We start from the raw sequence: 16489 nt of genomic DNA, 5'->3' as shown, positions 1-16489 counted from the left end.
GTTATTTATGATCTAAATATTCTCATTATACTGGAAACATAATTGCACAAACATCGACTAATCGTTCTTTCAATGCCGTATGAAGTACCCCTTAGTTCTTGACATACTGCCTATACACAATAGGGTCTATACAGAGTAATTTCAAGTTATTATGACATCCCTCTTGCTTCAAAACGAATTAGGTTACGGCAAATTCATATTCACATGTGTAAATTAAGTTAGAGAGCCTATATTGTAAGTTATTTCCGGGTCATGACCCGTATTCTGAAATGCACCATATTGGATCGACGTCACATTTAGCGAACGGGTCATGCGCGTTAGCAAATACGATAATTTCTCTTAAATTGGAAGCTTTATGAACTTCCTCCATAACTGTAATTATAGAAAACTTATTTTTAAAGTTAGTAACATTTCTATTTATTGCAAATAATAGAAGTTGCCTTGACAATACAAGACAGCAATACAGTTCTGTATCATAGCTTTGAATTTCGACAATAAACTTCGCAAGACCACTCTAATTTCACACGCAACCGTCGCATTTTAATAACGAAGTTTAATGTAAGAGGCAGTGTAGAAATCAAACTCCACAGTAACCGCCCAAAAACAGCTACTTAGCAGAAAATGCCTACGATCATCCTGACATAGTTTGGAAAAATCCAAAGAAGAGTCACACGGTGAGTAACATCGGAGTATGAAGTCAGCCAGACGCTCATTCCAAATTTTTTTCAAACCCACAAATTGCACCTATAAATGTACAAATAGATTAGAATTTACCAAAGGATGACTCAGATAGATGGGACAAATTTTTACCTAGGCCTTATGATAGCATTTAAGGGATCCCTCGTTCTCACAGAATATTTTGTTTTAGGACGATGCTTATTTATGCAAATTACAAGATAAGCCGTCAGAACCTTATGTACTTAAGTGACACAAACTCTCACTGGTTTGACGTATGCAAAGAAGTCATAGATTTAAACGCGTGTCTTGAAATATGAAGCACCTATACCATTATGCCCATATTCACCGTCACCAGTTTTGTTTCTTCGTGCTATCTCAAACTGTTTTAGGATGTAGCTCTTCTTTCCATTCTCACTAATTTCAACTTTCCTTGCCATTTCCAGCATGTCCGATTCCCAGAAATTGTATTGGGGCGTGGCCTCAGAGAATCGCCATCCAGATTACTCGCCATGACTCAGGAATTTTGTATGTGGTGTTACTTGAAACAGTTTGTTTACTCCACGAAAATCTGTGATGTATATCAACCTTCGTCATTATATCATGGAGCTCTGCACTAAAGTACTCCCGAGGATACACATGTGGGAGGATAGCACGAGGTGGATAGCAAGGTATGTAGAGGGCCAATATTAAGAACTTACTTTAGAAGCTACGAGTGGATAACACAGTAAAGCATGTTAACATTTACTCAGAATATCGTCAGAATTTTTTACAGCTATGAGAAACTGATTACAGTATTCTTTAAAAATCAGATGTTGTTTGATACCCTACCTGACGCACTTGGCATTTAGAAAATGTGATGTTGATCCAATTCGGCAAATTTTAAGATAGCATTCATGGCTAACAACAACCCTACAACATAGGACCTGTAACCCTATTTACGAAGGTAAAGTTGTATCTACTCAATTCTTTTTAAAGAAATGTCAAGAGAAATGTCTTGAGTTTTTTGAATCTCCCATACATACTCATGTACAGAAATTAATAATATGCAAAATTGCATACACATTGTTGTTGGAAACAGTTGTAAATACGTTGAGTTTATCTCAAGGCTAATCCTTGACTGTTTGCCGTACTTAATTCTCAATGTTATAGCTTGGAGACGTTGTATACACACATTGATGTCCAGTATGTGATGGTTTCTGTTCCAACACACCAATAGTTGCATTCGAGAAGTTACATACAGCGTACATACAGTCCCATTGTTGACGTTATTGCCGGTGCACGTGTAGAAGAATAACGCAAAGAAAACAAAGTGATGATGCCATGCCTGGAAGAATCATCGAACGACTGGAGAAAGGTCAGATTCAGTTGGAAGTGTCGGGTGAAGTCAATATCCCACAAGAGTTTCATTTTAAGGATCCAGCGATTACTCAATAACGTTTCTGGATGATTTGGTGGAGGCTGCTCAATTAGGCATGTTTTTACGCCTAACAAGAGATCTAATACATACAGCACCGCCTTAGATTTCGGTAGAGATCTTGCACCTGCCACATTGACTACCCTTTCAAGGTTTAGAGTGTGCAGACATTAGCTAAGACACATGTATACTAGACGACCAGCAAGGTGTATTCAATTGGCTCCACTGCAAAGAAAAGTTCGTTTTAATTGGTACAGAGGACGCATGTACCAAGAAGGGAGGGGTTCATAGATGAATCCCGGCTTAGTATTACCAGTGATTCTAGACATGCATTCATCAGAAGAGAGCTGGAACCTGATACTTTCTAGGTAACACTACTGACCTACACCATGACAGGGGTAGAAGATTTATCGTGTGTGATGGAATCATCTTGGGATCTTGAACAACCCTTTGTCTTCCCACGGTATATAGTAGGGCGGGCGGGTTAGGTGAACAATTGTGCACTTTATGACTAAAGCAGAAGTTCTCAGAATATAACGTACGTGCCACAAGGTTTATCTTAAGATGTGGAAACATTTTGTATTGACCTCTGTTCACCTTGAAAGGTCGACTTTGGTGCACTACATAGTAGTCCAAAAAGTATTGAAATTTCCTAATAAATGTCAAATGCTGCAAAATGTAACCAAATAAGCAATGCATGTGGTTAATAGGGGCATGGGAAAGTTTTTAGTGATACATGACAATGTCCTCCGCCACCTTGAATTTTCTTCAACTTTCTTCAAGGGAAAGTATTGCATGTGATATCCCATTTTGATAGCAAATTTTCTCAAAAATTCAATACTGTGTTTACGTTTGCTCTATCAATTAACTGGTACGAAGTTATGAGTCATTTTGTGTGTTGTTTACTTTTTATAGCTTTTCATGATTCAAATTAAATAATGTATGCTAATCATACTTACCTATTTGTGTATTGCAGGTGTCACCGATTTTTTTGGGGAATTAAACTTTGAAAATCCAATACATGTCCGTTCCTGAACATTGTGTTCAGGAAGTTCATTGTGAACAAGAAAATGTCCCCCTCCTCCAGCACTGAATGCTCTATTACCTCTTTTTGTTGAAAATGCCCACACAGTGAAAATGCCCATGATACGTCATAGAATGGACGTTGTGAAACCAGCTATTTATTTCCTAAACCCAGGACAAATTCCAGTCTTGACAGTTGACCAACCCCTGTAGGCCAAAGCAAAGAAAATTCAGTGGACATGGTCAGATTGTTATAGAGAAGATCATTACGTAAACGTGCTTGGTGGTCTCCACATTGAGATGGCCATTTTGAAGGTACTTGGAGAATACGTAAAGGGTAACGGATGAACTACAGCTCTAGGGGAAGCTGATGTTGTAAGTTCGGGGAAAGCTGATTCCTTAATTAAAGCTAGTCATGTCACCAGAACTCGTCGAGCTCATCAGGTTACAGTGTATCATTTGCTTGTATCATTTGCTCCGTGATGCTTACAATGAGCATAATGTGCAACAGGAACTCTGTGTCTTTTGATGAGTAGGTGCAGCAAAGAAGTAAGGAAAGTGTACATTTCGACTTCTGGTTCAATACCCTATTACTGGAAGTCGTCATGCTTCTCTATGTCAGAACTTTGCGAGAAGATAATTACTGAATTGCTTCCCCGGTTGCTAATAAAACTCCAACTGACCAAAGCAGTATATATGTATTTTAAGAGTTTATATACTGCTTTGATCAGTTGGAGTTTTATTAGCAATCTTGAATTTTCCAATACGGGGCGCGGTGGCTCAATGGTAGAGCGTTCACCTCCGGTGCTTGGGGTCCCTGGTTCAATCCCAGCTCGCGCCGTGTGGACTTTGTGGTGGACAAGCACAGTGCTCGTGGGTTTTCTAGGGGTTCTCCTTTAGCCTAACCGGCATAATCGTGGGATTTAAAACTTAAAGATTTCATTTCATTTGAATTTGAATTTTCCAAAGCTACAATGAATAATTTACATGCTCCCCTGGATGTTTGCCTTGGATCACACTCAGTACTCCAGGTGGCTCTCGGTTCATGTGTGGGATATGATTATTCTTCGTTATAGGCACCTAGCCATTCATGCTGAATTTACAGCTGGAAATTTTGTCGTGCATAAAACAAGCAAAGAATTCTCAGGAATGGCTCTCGATCTGTGTCATGAACAGAACAATGCTGCGATAATTGGTCAGGCGGAACGGTTGATCTCACTGGAAATCCTGGGACATTACGTGAAGAATTCGAGAATCATTGTTTCCCAAAATAGCAGTGAGTTTTGGATAGTGATCAGCAACATCATGACCAATTCCCTAGTGTGCGAGATGTTTTCTTGAAAGATGTCCAGTCCTTAACTGAAGTTATTAAGAATATGGGGAATTCATTCTTGGAAGAAAACGAAGATCTTTCGGTTCTCGATACGAAGATAGTTATGGATGAATCTGTTGCAAACACGGTCATAAAATTTGTCTCAGTGAGTAGGAAATAATATAAGACTTTCTTGTAGGAACGGCTAATTGAACGTACAAAACCAATTACTGACACAATTTATAAAAACAAATTACCGCTCTTTAGCAAACCTCCACTGAAAACCAAATCTAAACACAAGTTAAAACCTGAAGCACTCAAAAATAACTGTAGTATCTTCTCTCGGTTGTTCATATCTTGTCAGACAAGTGAGGGTGATTTTGATGAGTTCTTCAGCCATGAAAACTAGCCCACACACCATCCCTATCACAAGGTGGAAATTTAAGAACTGGTACGAAGTCAGATCGGGTAAGCTGCATTGTACCAAATAGGGATGCACGCGAGACGCGAGAAGTCTCGTCTTGTCTCGCGTCTCGTCTCGCATTTGCGAGACGAGACACGAGACGAGACTGAAAATTTTATGCGAGACGCGAGACGAGACTAAACCATGCGAGACGAGACGCGAGACGAGACTCAGTTAAGTCTCGCACGAGAAGTCTCGCGAGACTTCTCGCAGTCTCGCAACATTTGTGAATTGCATGTAATTATATATTTAGTGATTTTACATTTATTGAATTCTCTAAGTTGAGCGTTAATGCCTCCAGGAACAAGAAAGTGATTGGGGCAATAGGCATTTTATGAGATTTATTATTATTCAAGGTTGATTTTCAGAATTAAAGCCTTCTTTAGTTTCTAAACATCATTAAAAAAGAAAAGCTTTGTAAATTGGAAATTTATTACAACATCGACTTTATTTTACGACACAAACACATACACGCGGGCGCGCACGAATACATTAACTTCTGTTTTTTGGTCTGAAAAGCGAATAAGACTCCCTATTGCTGCAAAATGTGATATTTTTGTTGTTTCTGTCTTTTTCACATGACTACTAGCGATTTATGTTGGGGGATGGCGGGGAAATCCCCTCTCGTCAAAGTTTATCCCGGGTCCGGCTCGCAGAAATAACATGATATTTTGACATGGAATAAGTATTTTCTTTCTATATATTTATCAAAAACATCCCCCTCTAGTTCGGAAGTTTAATTCAAACACTGGTTTGGTATAATGGCCCTATAAGTTTAATGCGAGAAGGTAGGAATGGCCCTATATCTGTCAGTAATTTTATTTTCTAGATCTGGCAACACTATATAAGTTGAACGCGAAAGTTGATAAAATGCGATAATGCAACATTGCTACAAGCGCGAACGAACCAAAAGAATTGGGTCGTATTGTGTTGTGAGTAGTTCTTTTGTTGTCTACAAGCGCTTTTGGTGGTATAAAAACATCTTTATAATGGAAAATCACCCTTCAAGGAAACGACCAAAACGTGTAAATGTTGATAGTGGCGACGATATTTTAGAAGAACCAAATATTGCTGGAGACCTCTAAGCTGGAAAACAATGTTGGATTCAGCAACAATTTATGCTGGTTTTGCTGTAAATTATGCTATTAACCCTTTGGGGATCCCATTACAATCTGTACCATACGGGGTATTTCATGGTACATTGCGTTATAATTCTCCTATTTGAGCTTTTTCGTCCGGTTTTTTTTTCAAGTCTAGAGGCATTGTAGAAGACCTTACGTATGGTTTCACACCTTCCTGCGTCGAGACATAGGAGGTGATGACGCCATAATTCTAAAATATATATTTTCTTTTAATATTGTGGGTCCAGTCTATGTTCATTATTTTTTGGCGGGCTTATTTTTACACGTAGAAGATTGAAATTTTGCACAAACATTCAGTCCACCGAGTAGTATTTACCAGATTTTTTCATATTTCTGCGATAAAACAGGGGGGATCCAGAGGGGCAAAAAGTTGAAAAAGGGATATTTTACCAAAAAATCCCTTTCTTCGCGATTTTCCCGCCTTAAATACATGATAAAGACAAGTGAATGGTACCGCCTGAAAGGCAGTTCTATTCTGAAGAGAATAATGTGCGACACATGACCCTAGGGTAATTAGCGAAGTGTCAGGGAATTTTTATGAAAATACACTTCTGTATAGGGGAATTTTGGACATTTTCGGTATTATTTTTTGCGGGCTTATTTTTGCACCTAGAAGATTGAAATTGTGCACAAACATTCAGTCCACCGAGGAGTATTTACAAGTTTTTTTTCGTACTTCTGTGTTAAAACATGGGGGTACAAAGGGGCTAAACGTTAAAAAAAGGGAAATTTTTACCAAAAAATCCCTTTCATGGGATTTTCTCGCCTTAGATACATGACGGAGACAAGTGAATGGTACCGCCTGAAAGGCAGTTCTATTCTTAATGATCCTAGGGTAATTAGGGATGTCTCAGGGAGTGTTTAAAATGTTCCTCTGTATACGGGAATATGGGACATTGTCGGTATATATTTTTTTGGCGGGCTTACTTTTGCACCTGGAAAATTGGAATTCTGCATAAATATTCAGCCCACCTAGTAGTATTTATCAGATTTTTTTTAGATCTCTGCGTTAAAACAGGGGGGTCCAGAGGGACTAAAAGTTGAAAAAAAAGGATAATTAGACCCCAAAAATCCCTTTTTTCGGGATTTTCCAGCCTTAGGTACATGATGGAGATACGTGAGTCATACCGCCTGAAAGGCAGTTCTAAGCTGAAGAGAATGATGGGCGAAATATGACCCTAGGGTAATTAGGGATATCTCAGGAATTTTTTTTACCTGAGATCATGGTGTTTTACGGTAATTTGGGGCATGGTGGAAATTCCTGATAAAATTTTTTCCGCCCTTACTATTCAAGATAGAAACTTGAAATTTGGTACACACATTTAGTATACCAAGTACTATTTATCAAAATTTTTTTTAGATGGCTACGTTCACACAGGGCCGCTCCAGAGGGGCCCAAAGTGCGAGAAAAAATTACCTCCGTAATTTTCCCTTTGACATAATTTTTCCCGCTCCTGGTATATGGCATGAGCATGCAAGTGATACCATTTGAAAGCCAGCTTTATTCTGAAAAGAATGAGGTATGAACCATGATCCTAGGATAAATAGTGACGATGCAGTAGCTGCTTGACTGAAAGTCTAAAAAATAGCCCAAAAAGCCGGGTACCGGAAAGGGTTAATTTGACGAAAATTAATGGTCCAGGAATCAAATTCCAGCACAACTTTTCTTTTAATTTGGAGCGGAGGGGACACAAGTTCGGATACCATGTTGAACTCTAGGTTCCGTCTCCTTAGGATGTTATGAACATTCATCCCATGGAAAGCAATGGCCAACCACCAAGGATTCAGCTTGTCAAGGGACTTTTAGGTCAAATACCTGCCTTCGGACAGAATATCACATCATCATTCATTAACATCCATAGAATAACACATTGCAAAATTTTGACCAGAATATATGCGAGACTGCGAGACCATGCGAGAAAGTCTCGCGCGAGACGCGAGACGAGACTCAAAATTTTATGCGAGACGCGAGACGAGACTTCACATTTGCGAGACGAGACGAGACGAGACGCGAGACAAGACCAACATTTGAGGCTGCGAGACGAGACGAGACTTTCCATTTCTCGTCTCGTCTCGTCTCGCGTGCATCCCTAGTACCAAAGGATACTGTTTCAGTTCACTCGCCACTTCTAGATGTCGTGTTTCTAGACGGAACAGCGATTATAAAAATGTTGAATCCTTTCATTGCAAAAGTTTTCAAGGAATAATGTGTTCCTGAATTACGTAAACACTCAATTAACTAGATCGAATCGTGTAGATATACTTTTTGATGTGTACAGAACAAAGAGCTTCAAAGCTACAGTCGGACATAACACAGCAAGAGGTGTCAGAAGAAAAGTAGGACCAAATACTCAACTACCAAGGAACTGGAAAGATTTTCTAACCGTAGATATAAATAAAACAGAACTCTTCGAGTATATGGATGAACTAGTAATAAATATGCCAATACATGACGGCAAGACAATATATGCGACACAGGGAAGTACAGTGCTTTGTGATCCAGAGTGGTCGATGTAAGTAAATTATCTCCTTGTTCTCATGAGGAAACAGACAAACGTCTGTTTCTTCATGTTTAGATGCTGTACAGAATGGTAGCAAAAAAGTATCTATAAGTACAGTAGATACAGATGTAGTTGATTTGGTTTTGGCTTTATTCCTAAAGAGTAAACCTGAGGAAATGTGGCTAGCTTTCGGAGCTGATTCGAATTTCAGACACATTCCTATTCATGATTTGGTGGCAAATTTGGATCCAAGAATCTGCGATACCCTCCCAGTGTTTCATGCTTTTACGGGCTTAGACACCATATCTGCATTCTTTGGCAAAGGGAAAAAGAAAGACAGGTGGGACACTTGGAAAGTTCTCCCTGAGGTAACCGATGCCTTTGAGGAGTTGGTTCAGATGTCAACAAGTGTAAGTGAGGCTCCCTGGAAAAGTTAGAACGCTTTGTGGTTCTCATGTATGACAGGACAAGTGACTGTATTAAAGTTAATGAAGCAAGGAAACAGCTCTCTTCAAACAAGTCTAGGATGCTATAAAACATTCCGCCAACACAAGATGCTCTGAAGTTCCACTTGAATCGTGTTTTCTACCAGGCGAATATTTGGAATTAATCCTTAGTTTTGGATCCACATTTGCCAAGCCCCATGTACTGAGGATGGATAAATGAAGAAACGGGTTAGCAACCTCAGTGGACGAATCTTCCAGAACTTCAAAAATTTTGTTACAAATTGTGGCACTGCTCGTGCAGAAGTGGATGTACTGGATGCTTTAAATGTCGGGACAATGCAAGAAATACACAACGTTATATTTTTGTTCAGGAGGCTGTAATAATTTCAGAAATATTTAGCTCATATGAAAACTGTAATTGCAATACAGGAATACTACAATAAATAGACTACTTTACAACATTTTTACTACTTTACGGTTTACCCAACATTGTTAGGGTCGTCAAGTCTAGGAGGCTTAGGTGGGCAGGTCATGTAGCTAAAAAGGAAGAAAGTAGAAACGCTTTCAAAGTCTTGACTGGAAGACCCATAGGAAAACGACCATTAGGAAGACCTAGGCGCAGATGGGAGGATAATATTAAGATGGATCTCGCAGAGATAGGAATACAAAGTAGAAACTGGATGCAATTAGCTAAGGATAGAAGTCAGTGGAGAGCTTTTGTGAACGCGGCACTGAACCTGCGGGTTCCATAGGCCATAGAGTTAGTTAGTTAGTTAGTTACAACATTTTTATTTTTCTGGTAGGCTATTATTTATTTCACTTTAATATCACCTAATTTTCTTTTTCGTAACTTAGTTATGTCTGTAGTGTATTCGGTGGAAATTATTGATGTTGTCCATCTCCAAAACAGATTTATGGTCCAACATTCCAGCTGGCACTTTGCGTAACATTTTGAGTTTGTGGAAACTCAGAATAAATAACAGTCAATAGAAACGGACAGCACATTGAATAAGTACTTTATGATTGCGTTGTTGATAGATTCTTCTGCCTTTTTGTTGTTGTGGTTAGGTACACATTAAAAATGACTCATAACTTCCAAAAATAAGCACAGTATTGAATTTGTGAGAAAATTTGCTATTAAAATGACATATCATATGTAATGCTTTCTATTTAAGAAAATTAAGGAAGATTCAAGATGGCGGATTTTGAGATGGCGGACGTCATTGTCATGTATCCTCAAAAACTTTCCCCCACCCCCATTACCCACATACATTGCTTATTTGGTTATATTTTGCAGCACTTGACATTTATTAGGAAATTTCAATACTTCTTGGACTACTATGTAGTGCACCAAGGTCAACAACCTTGCAAAATCAACAGGGGTCAAGCACAAGATGTTTCCACATCTTAAAGTAAACCTTGTGGCATGTACACCATATTCTGAAAATTTCATGCTTTAGTTATAAAGTGCACAATTCTTCTTATATTTCGAGTTAACCCGCCCCACTAATAAGGTTACAAGTGTTCATTATTGGGATGATATCCCAGGCCAGTATGTTCTTCAGTCTTGGAGTGAAGTAGGTCCTGATTTCATTGTAATAGATGATAATACACATCCCTATCGAGCTAGCATAGTAGATGGTTACATTAAGATTAGGACAAAAAGACAATTCTTTAAAGTTCATTAAAATATACATGAGGCATGCTTGGTAGGTGAATTGCACGCTGTCACACGGCTCCAAAATACCATTCCCGAGCTCAGGGAGGTATGGACCCAAGAAAGTCCAACCATATTCCAACCACTTACTGGTGACCTCATACTCAGCACGCAATCACGTTGTGTTGTGTGTCGTGCAGTGCTGGGAGATCATACTCACTACTGATATCCCTGTACATAAACCTTTTTCTCGTAGAATGTCACATGGATACATTTCCTGATTTTCGTGCTCCTTTCTATTTTCGTTCGTGCCTTTCCTCACATTGTTTTCGGTCTGTTAGCTGGTTTTCTCTCTATCCCATTAAGCTTTAAATGGATCACTTTACATTTCATTCGTTTAAATATCCATAGACCAGAGTTCAAAAATTCTACGAAGTGTGCACAATCACCATGTATTCTTCGTTGAGTGGAAAAATTAATATAAATTAAAAGTTAATCCCGTTTTCACACTGCAACTTAAAACCTGAATAAAGATTTTCTATTGTGGATCTAATAAGAACTTTTCAGTAACAAATTATAAATGGGAGAGAATGGAGTTTTTTTTAAAGAGATGTTTAGGTATTTAGATGTCAATGTAGCTACAGTAACTACAGCGAGATGTACGAGAAACACATTTCCTGCTGCCAAAACATGTTGCACTATTGTTCTATCCATAAAAAAGCTTTTAGTTAGAGAGTATAATTACTGGAAATTGAAGTAAGGATTTCATTCTCAGTTATTTTTATATAATTAATAAATGCAGTGTTCCGAAAGATTTTTACCACAATATTTCACTAAAAAAATATCTAATATATATATGAGGACCGTTTTTTTTAACTCGATAGAGCAAATTTTGAGAAACGGAGGTATACTTTTCATGCTACCAATAGAGCTGTGAAATAAGAGTTGACAAATCTCGAAATGTGTATAGAATACTAAATCATGAACGTTTTGTCAGAACTCGATAGAGGTTATGAACAATGAGAACAAAAATGCAATTCTTTGAAAAAAGATGTTTTGTTCTCTATCGAGTTTTGAAAAAAACGCTCCACATTTATATATATATATATATATATATATATATATATATATATATATATATATATATATATATATATATATATATATATATATGTATATGTATATATATATTTAAATATATATATAGCGTGTTAATTAGCTATACCGACAAACTTTAAGAGGTGAATCCTCACATCAAAATGAGAGAAAAAGTGCAAAACTTCAGACCTAGGACTGTCCAAAATCGCGAAAAAGCCAAATTTGAAGAGTTCCTATTTCGAATTCGAGAGATTGTGGATGGTGGTCCTTATCAGTATAAAGGAAGTCACGCATACAATCCAAAAATACATCTCTGTTCAATGGGTGTACAGAGTATTCCATGCCAGGTGAAATTTACAGACATACCATCAATCGAATTTTGAGATATGTTCTGACTTTATGATTATTCCAAAGTACGCAAACGATAAGCCTTGATAGCAGTGAACACAGAATCCTTTGGTGCTATGTCGGAAATGTTAAGGATCGTCAGCAGCACGGTTTCTCGTACTCGAGAAAATGCATGGTGCGATGTTTTCTTTCACGCTTATAAGTGAAGAAATCTTGAAATATACCGTGACGAAATACATATCATCACACGTTATTCCAAACAGAAAGAAACATGGAGCTGCGGTTCCTAACACTTTCGCCATCCCTCCGAAGCATTGGATGTCCATTGTTGTCAAGGTTTACTTCCTGCCTACTTTGGACCTTTCTTAAGATCAGGGTACATCTGAAAACTCTATTAAAAACATATCTGAGAATTACACCCTGTATGGATTACCCTCTACACCTATTGACAATTAATGAAATATGCACTTTTGGATTGGGTGTGCATGGCTTCCTTTACGCTGATAAGAACCACCATCCACAGTTTCTGGAATCCGAAATAGGGCCTATTGAAATTTAGCTTTTTCGCGATTTTGGACAGCCCTAGCTCTGTAACTATGCACTTTTCGTCATAGGTCCATATGAACGTTTTCTCTTATTTTGATGTGAGGAATCACCTCTTACAGTTTGTTGGTATAGTTCATTAACACCCTGTATATATATATATATATATATATATATATATATATATATATATATATATATATATATATATATTAAATTTTACAACTTACTCTTTATAGTAATGGTTAAAAGTTTCTGGTTACTAGTTATATTGCAAAACGGGATATTTTTAATGAAAATACTAAACAATAAAAAATCTTCAAATTTTGAGGTCATCTCGTTTTGGAACAGACAACAATAGTAAGACGAACAGCTACGAAAAATTATATTTCCGCAGCTTCTTCCAGTTAATTATTTTCATAAAGTAGGTATTGAATTTCTGATAAATATAAAAAAGTTTAGATAGGATAATTCGGTAAATAATTTAAAGGAAATTTGAAAAAAGTATGCAAGAACGTTATGTTACATTTAATACATACGACTTGTTCAGCTACAGAGTATTTACTTACTTCAATAACAGACCAAGGAAAAAATACTTGTATTCTTATTATACATTTCGTTTTTTAAGGGCTTAGTCTTTTACCCGCCAATATAATTTGATATTCTATGAATACATATTCCATCCAACAGTAAATATTTATAAAGCTTTTACGCATAAAATCTCTGGTATACCATTTTAAAACGTCGGTGTTGACAATTTACATTAATTATCAGTACAGTAAAGCCGTATCAAATATTTGGTATAAAGGAAATAAGAAATTGTTATCCATTACTTTTGCGTATTATCCTTCAATACATGAAAATATTTTGATAAGTGTACAGTAACAGATGAATGATAGTATCGTAAAAATGAACTCATACACTGTAAGAAATCGTTGTGTTATTTCAACGACATGCCTATGTGTTAACACGATTGTGTTAAAATATAACACAAACAGATAGTTAGAACAACTCACTCTCCATTTGGAGTTGTGTGTGTCATATTCCGGTAGTTGACACACAGCATGTGTGTTAAATTAACACAAGTGTAGAATCTTCGGTGTTGTTTTCTGCGTGACTGCCAACTATGTTGGGAATCTAATTATAAAGACTTATATACTGAAGCTACAGACACACATAGTAAAAACAAATACTTAAACAAATCTAGGTATTCGGAAAATTTCAACGTGCGAACCGCGCGATGTGTTCTCACAAGTAAACCTTACGTTTGGGTGAATCGAGTTGCTGACTGAGACACATATGAGAAAGTAGTACTAAATGTGGTCAGTATTTCAGTGAAGTTATAGGTGCGAAGCTCCAGGGGTTTAGGAGATACAGCTACCAGAACATCACATGGAAGTACAGAATATACTTCATACAGTTGGAGGTAAAAGCCCTGTAAGACCTCTTGTAACGACAAAAGGCGAATAACAAATATATGGGTACATATTAGGACTAGGGAGAAGTTATATAGTAAGGGTATACCTGACGGCGGCCATCTTGAAATCCGCCATTTTGAATTAAGGTTAAGTTTTTAAAATAGGAATAGGGTCATGTGATACATGATTTAAGACTCAAATTTAATCAGGAGAACAATGGTGACGTTAATTTTGATTTACGCGCAATTGGTAAAAAGTTACAGGGAAATTAAATATTGTTGCAGCATATGTATTAGTCCTTTACTCCATCTTGTAAAGTTTGAGTTAATGATAATAATTAAATAAAAAGCAGGTGGACAAATATTAGGTCTATGGTAAGAGTTGCCTTGATGGCGGCCATGTTCAAATCCGCCATTTTGAATCAGACTAAAGTTTTAAACAAAACGCATAATATTGACACCTTATTAATTTTACCATAAATCCAACGGTATAACCATTTTTGCTCATCAAACAACTAACATTGTAACGCCACCATTGTATTTCTAATTAACTTCTAGCCCGAAGTCATCTATTGCATTACTCTATTCCCATTTAATTTTGTGCTGGTTAATGATAAAGCAAAAATGGTTATATCGTTGGATTTTTGATAAAATTTGCTATTAATAAGGTGTCACTGTTATGCGTTTTGGTAAAAACTTTTGTGTGATTCAAAATGGCGGATTTGAACATGGCCGCCGTCAAGGCAATAGGCCATGTCTTACCATAGACCTAATATTTATCCACCCGCTTTTTATTTAATTATTATCATTAACACAAACTTTACAAGATGGAGTAAAGGACTAATACATATGCTGCAACAATATTTAATTTCCCTGTAACTTTTTACCAATTGCGCGTAAATCAAAATTAACGTCACCATTGTTCTCCTGATTAAATTTGAGTCTTAAATCATGTATCACATGACCCTATTCCTATTTTAAAAACTTAACCTTAATTCAAAATGGCGGATTTCAAGATGGCCGCCGTCAGGTATACCCTTACTATATAACTTCTCCCTAGTCCTAATATGTACCCATATATTTGTTATTCGCCTTTTGTCGTTACAAGAGGTCTTACAGGGCTTTTACCTCCAACTGTATGAAGAGTATTCTGTACTTCCATGTGATGTTCTGGTAGCTGTATCTCCTAAACCCCTGGAGCTTCGCACCTATAACTTCACTGAAATACTGACCACATTTAGTACTACTTTCTCATATGTGTCTCAGTCAGCAACTCGATTCACCCAAACGTAAGGTTTACTTGTCAGTTGTTTTACATAATGTTTCTAAAGAAATATATCAACAGCGTATTACTGTGTCACTTCTACACTGCACTAGAAGTCACCAATCAACATCGGGGACTGTGCTTCAAAAATGGCGGAAGACAAGTAGAAACACGATTAAGAGGCAAACATACTATAAGGATATAGGTAAGAGTTTCTTATCATTCTTTAACAAGATGTTGATGAAGGTTGTGTTTCGTACCATCAAGAAATACTTCACAATAAATGTAGGAGAGGACGACAAAACATTTTATGAAGATTTTCTAAATGAAGTGTTCTATAGTTTACAATTCATATTTTTAAAATTAGACTGCCCCGCCAAGTGAACTTTGTGGTGGACAAACACCGTGTACGTGGGTTTTCTCGGGGTTCTCCCGTTTCCTCCCACTTTCTTTATTCCACCATTTCATTCATTACTCATAATCACCGTCTCCTTTAGCCTAACCGGCATAACCGTGGGACGTACAACTCAAAGATTTCATTTCATTTCATTTTTAAAATTAGAATGTAAGCATGCACACAACAAGCTTTTCCAACACAGAAAAATGGTTACATCAATAACGCACACGGAGTTATTTCTACACATAAATAGGTGTAGTAGTAAGACGGAAGTGGAGTCGAGTTAACACCAAAACCGGTGTTAGTCTGGTAGTCTGAGCTTGAATTTTAACATAGGAAGTATTGAATTAACATCAAAACGGTGTTACTTATACGGCTTTGACCTTGAATTATGACACAGATTGTGTGTTGAAATAATAATAAAATGATGTTGAAATAACACAGAGACTGTTATATTGATACTTGACATATTGTAATATTAGCACAAAATAATTAATACACTACACACTGTGTTAAAGTTTCGTGTTGGAGCAACACCACCACAAATAACACTCAACACTTTTCCACATGCTACTGACCCCGACATCGTGTCGAATCAACAACGAAAATACTAACACATCCGAATTTAACACAGCTCAACACCGGTTGTGTGTTAAATACGTAACACACCTCCTGTGTTAAACGTCAATACACAGGGGTTTGTGTTGAATTAACACCGCATAGTTGTAGTCACGCTGGAACCAATGCCCTGTGTTAAAATTGAATTGAATTAACACAACCATTTTT

The 16489-nt window shown here is 37.2% G+C and overlaps 1 protein-coding gene across 11 annotated transcripts in view; it reads right to left on the bottom strand.

Moving 5' to 3' along the window:
* LOC145688130 (uncharacterized) overlaps positions 1 to 16489 on the bottom strand; it is a 669087-nt gene that overhangs the window by 259477 nt on the left and 393121 nt on the right. The gene's annotated exons all lie outside the window — the stretch shown is intronic.

This window comes from Thermobia domestica, chromosome 6, assembly GCF_964235325.1.
Source record: "Thermobia domestica chromosome 6, izTheDome1.hap1.1, whole genome shotgun sequence".
Lineage (NCBI taxonomy): Eukaryota > Metazoa > Arthropoda > Insecta > Zygentoma > Lepismatidae > Thermobia > Thermobia domestica.
Note: the sequence above shows the minus strand (reverse complement) of the source record. Positions and strands in the feature narration are given on the sequence as shown.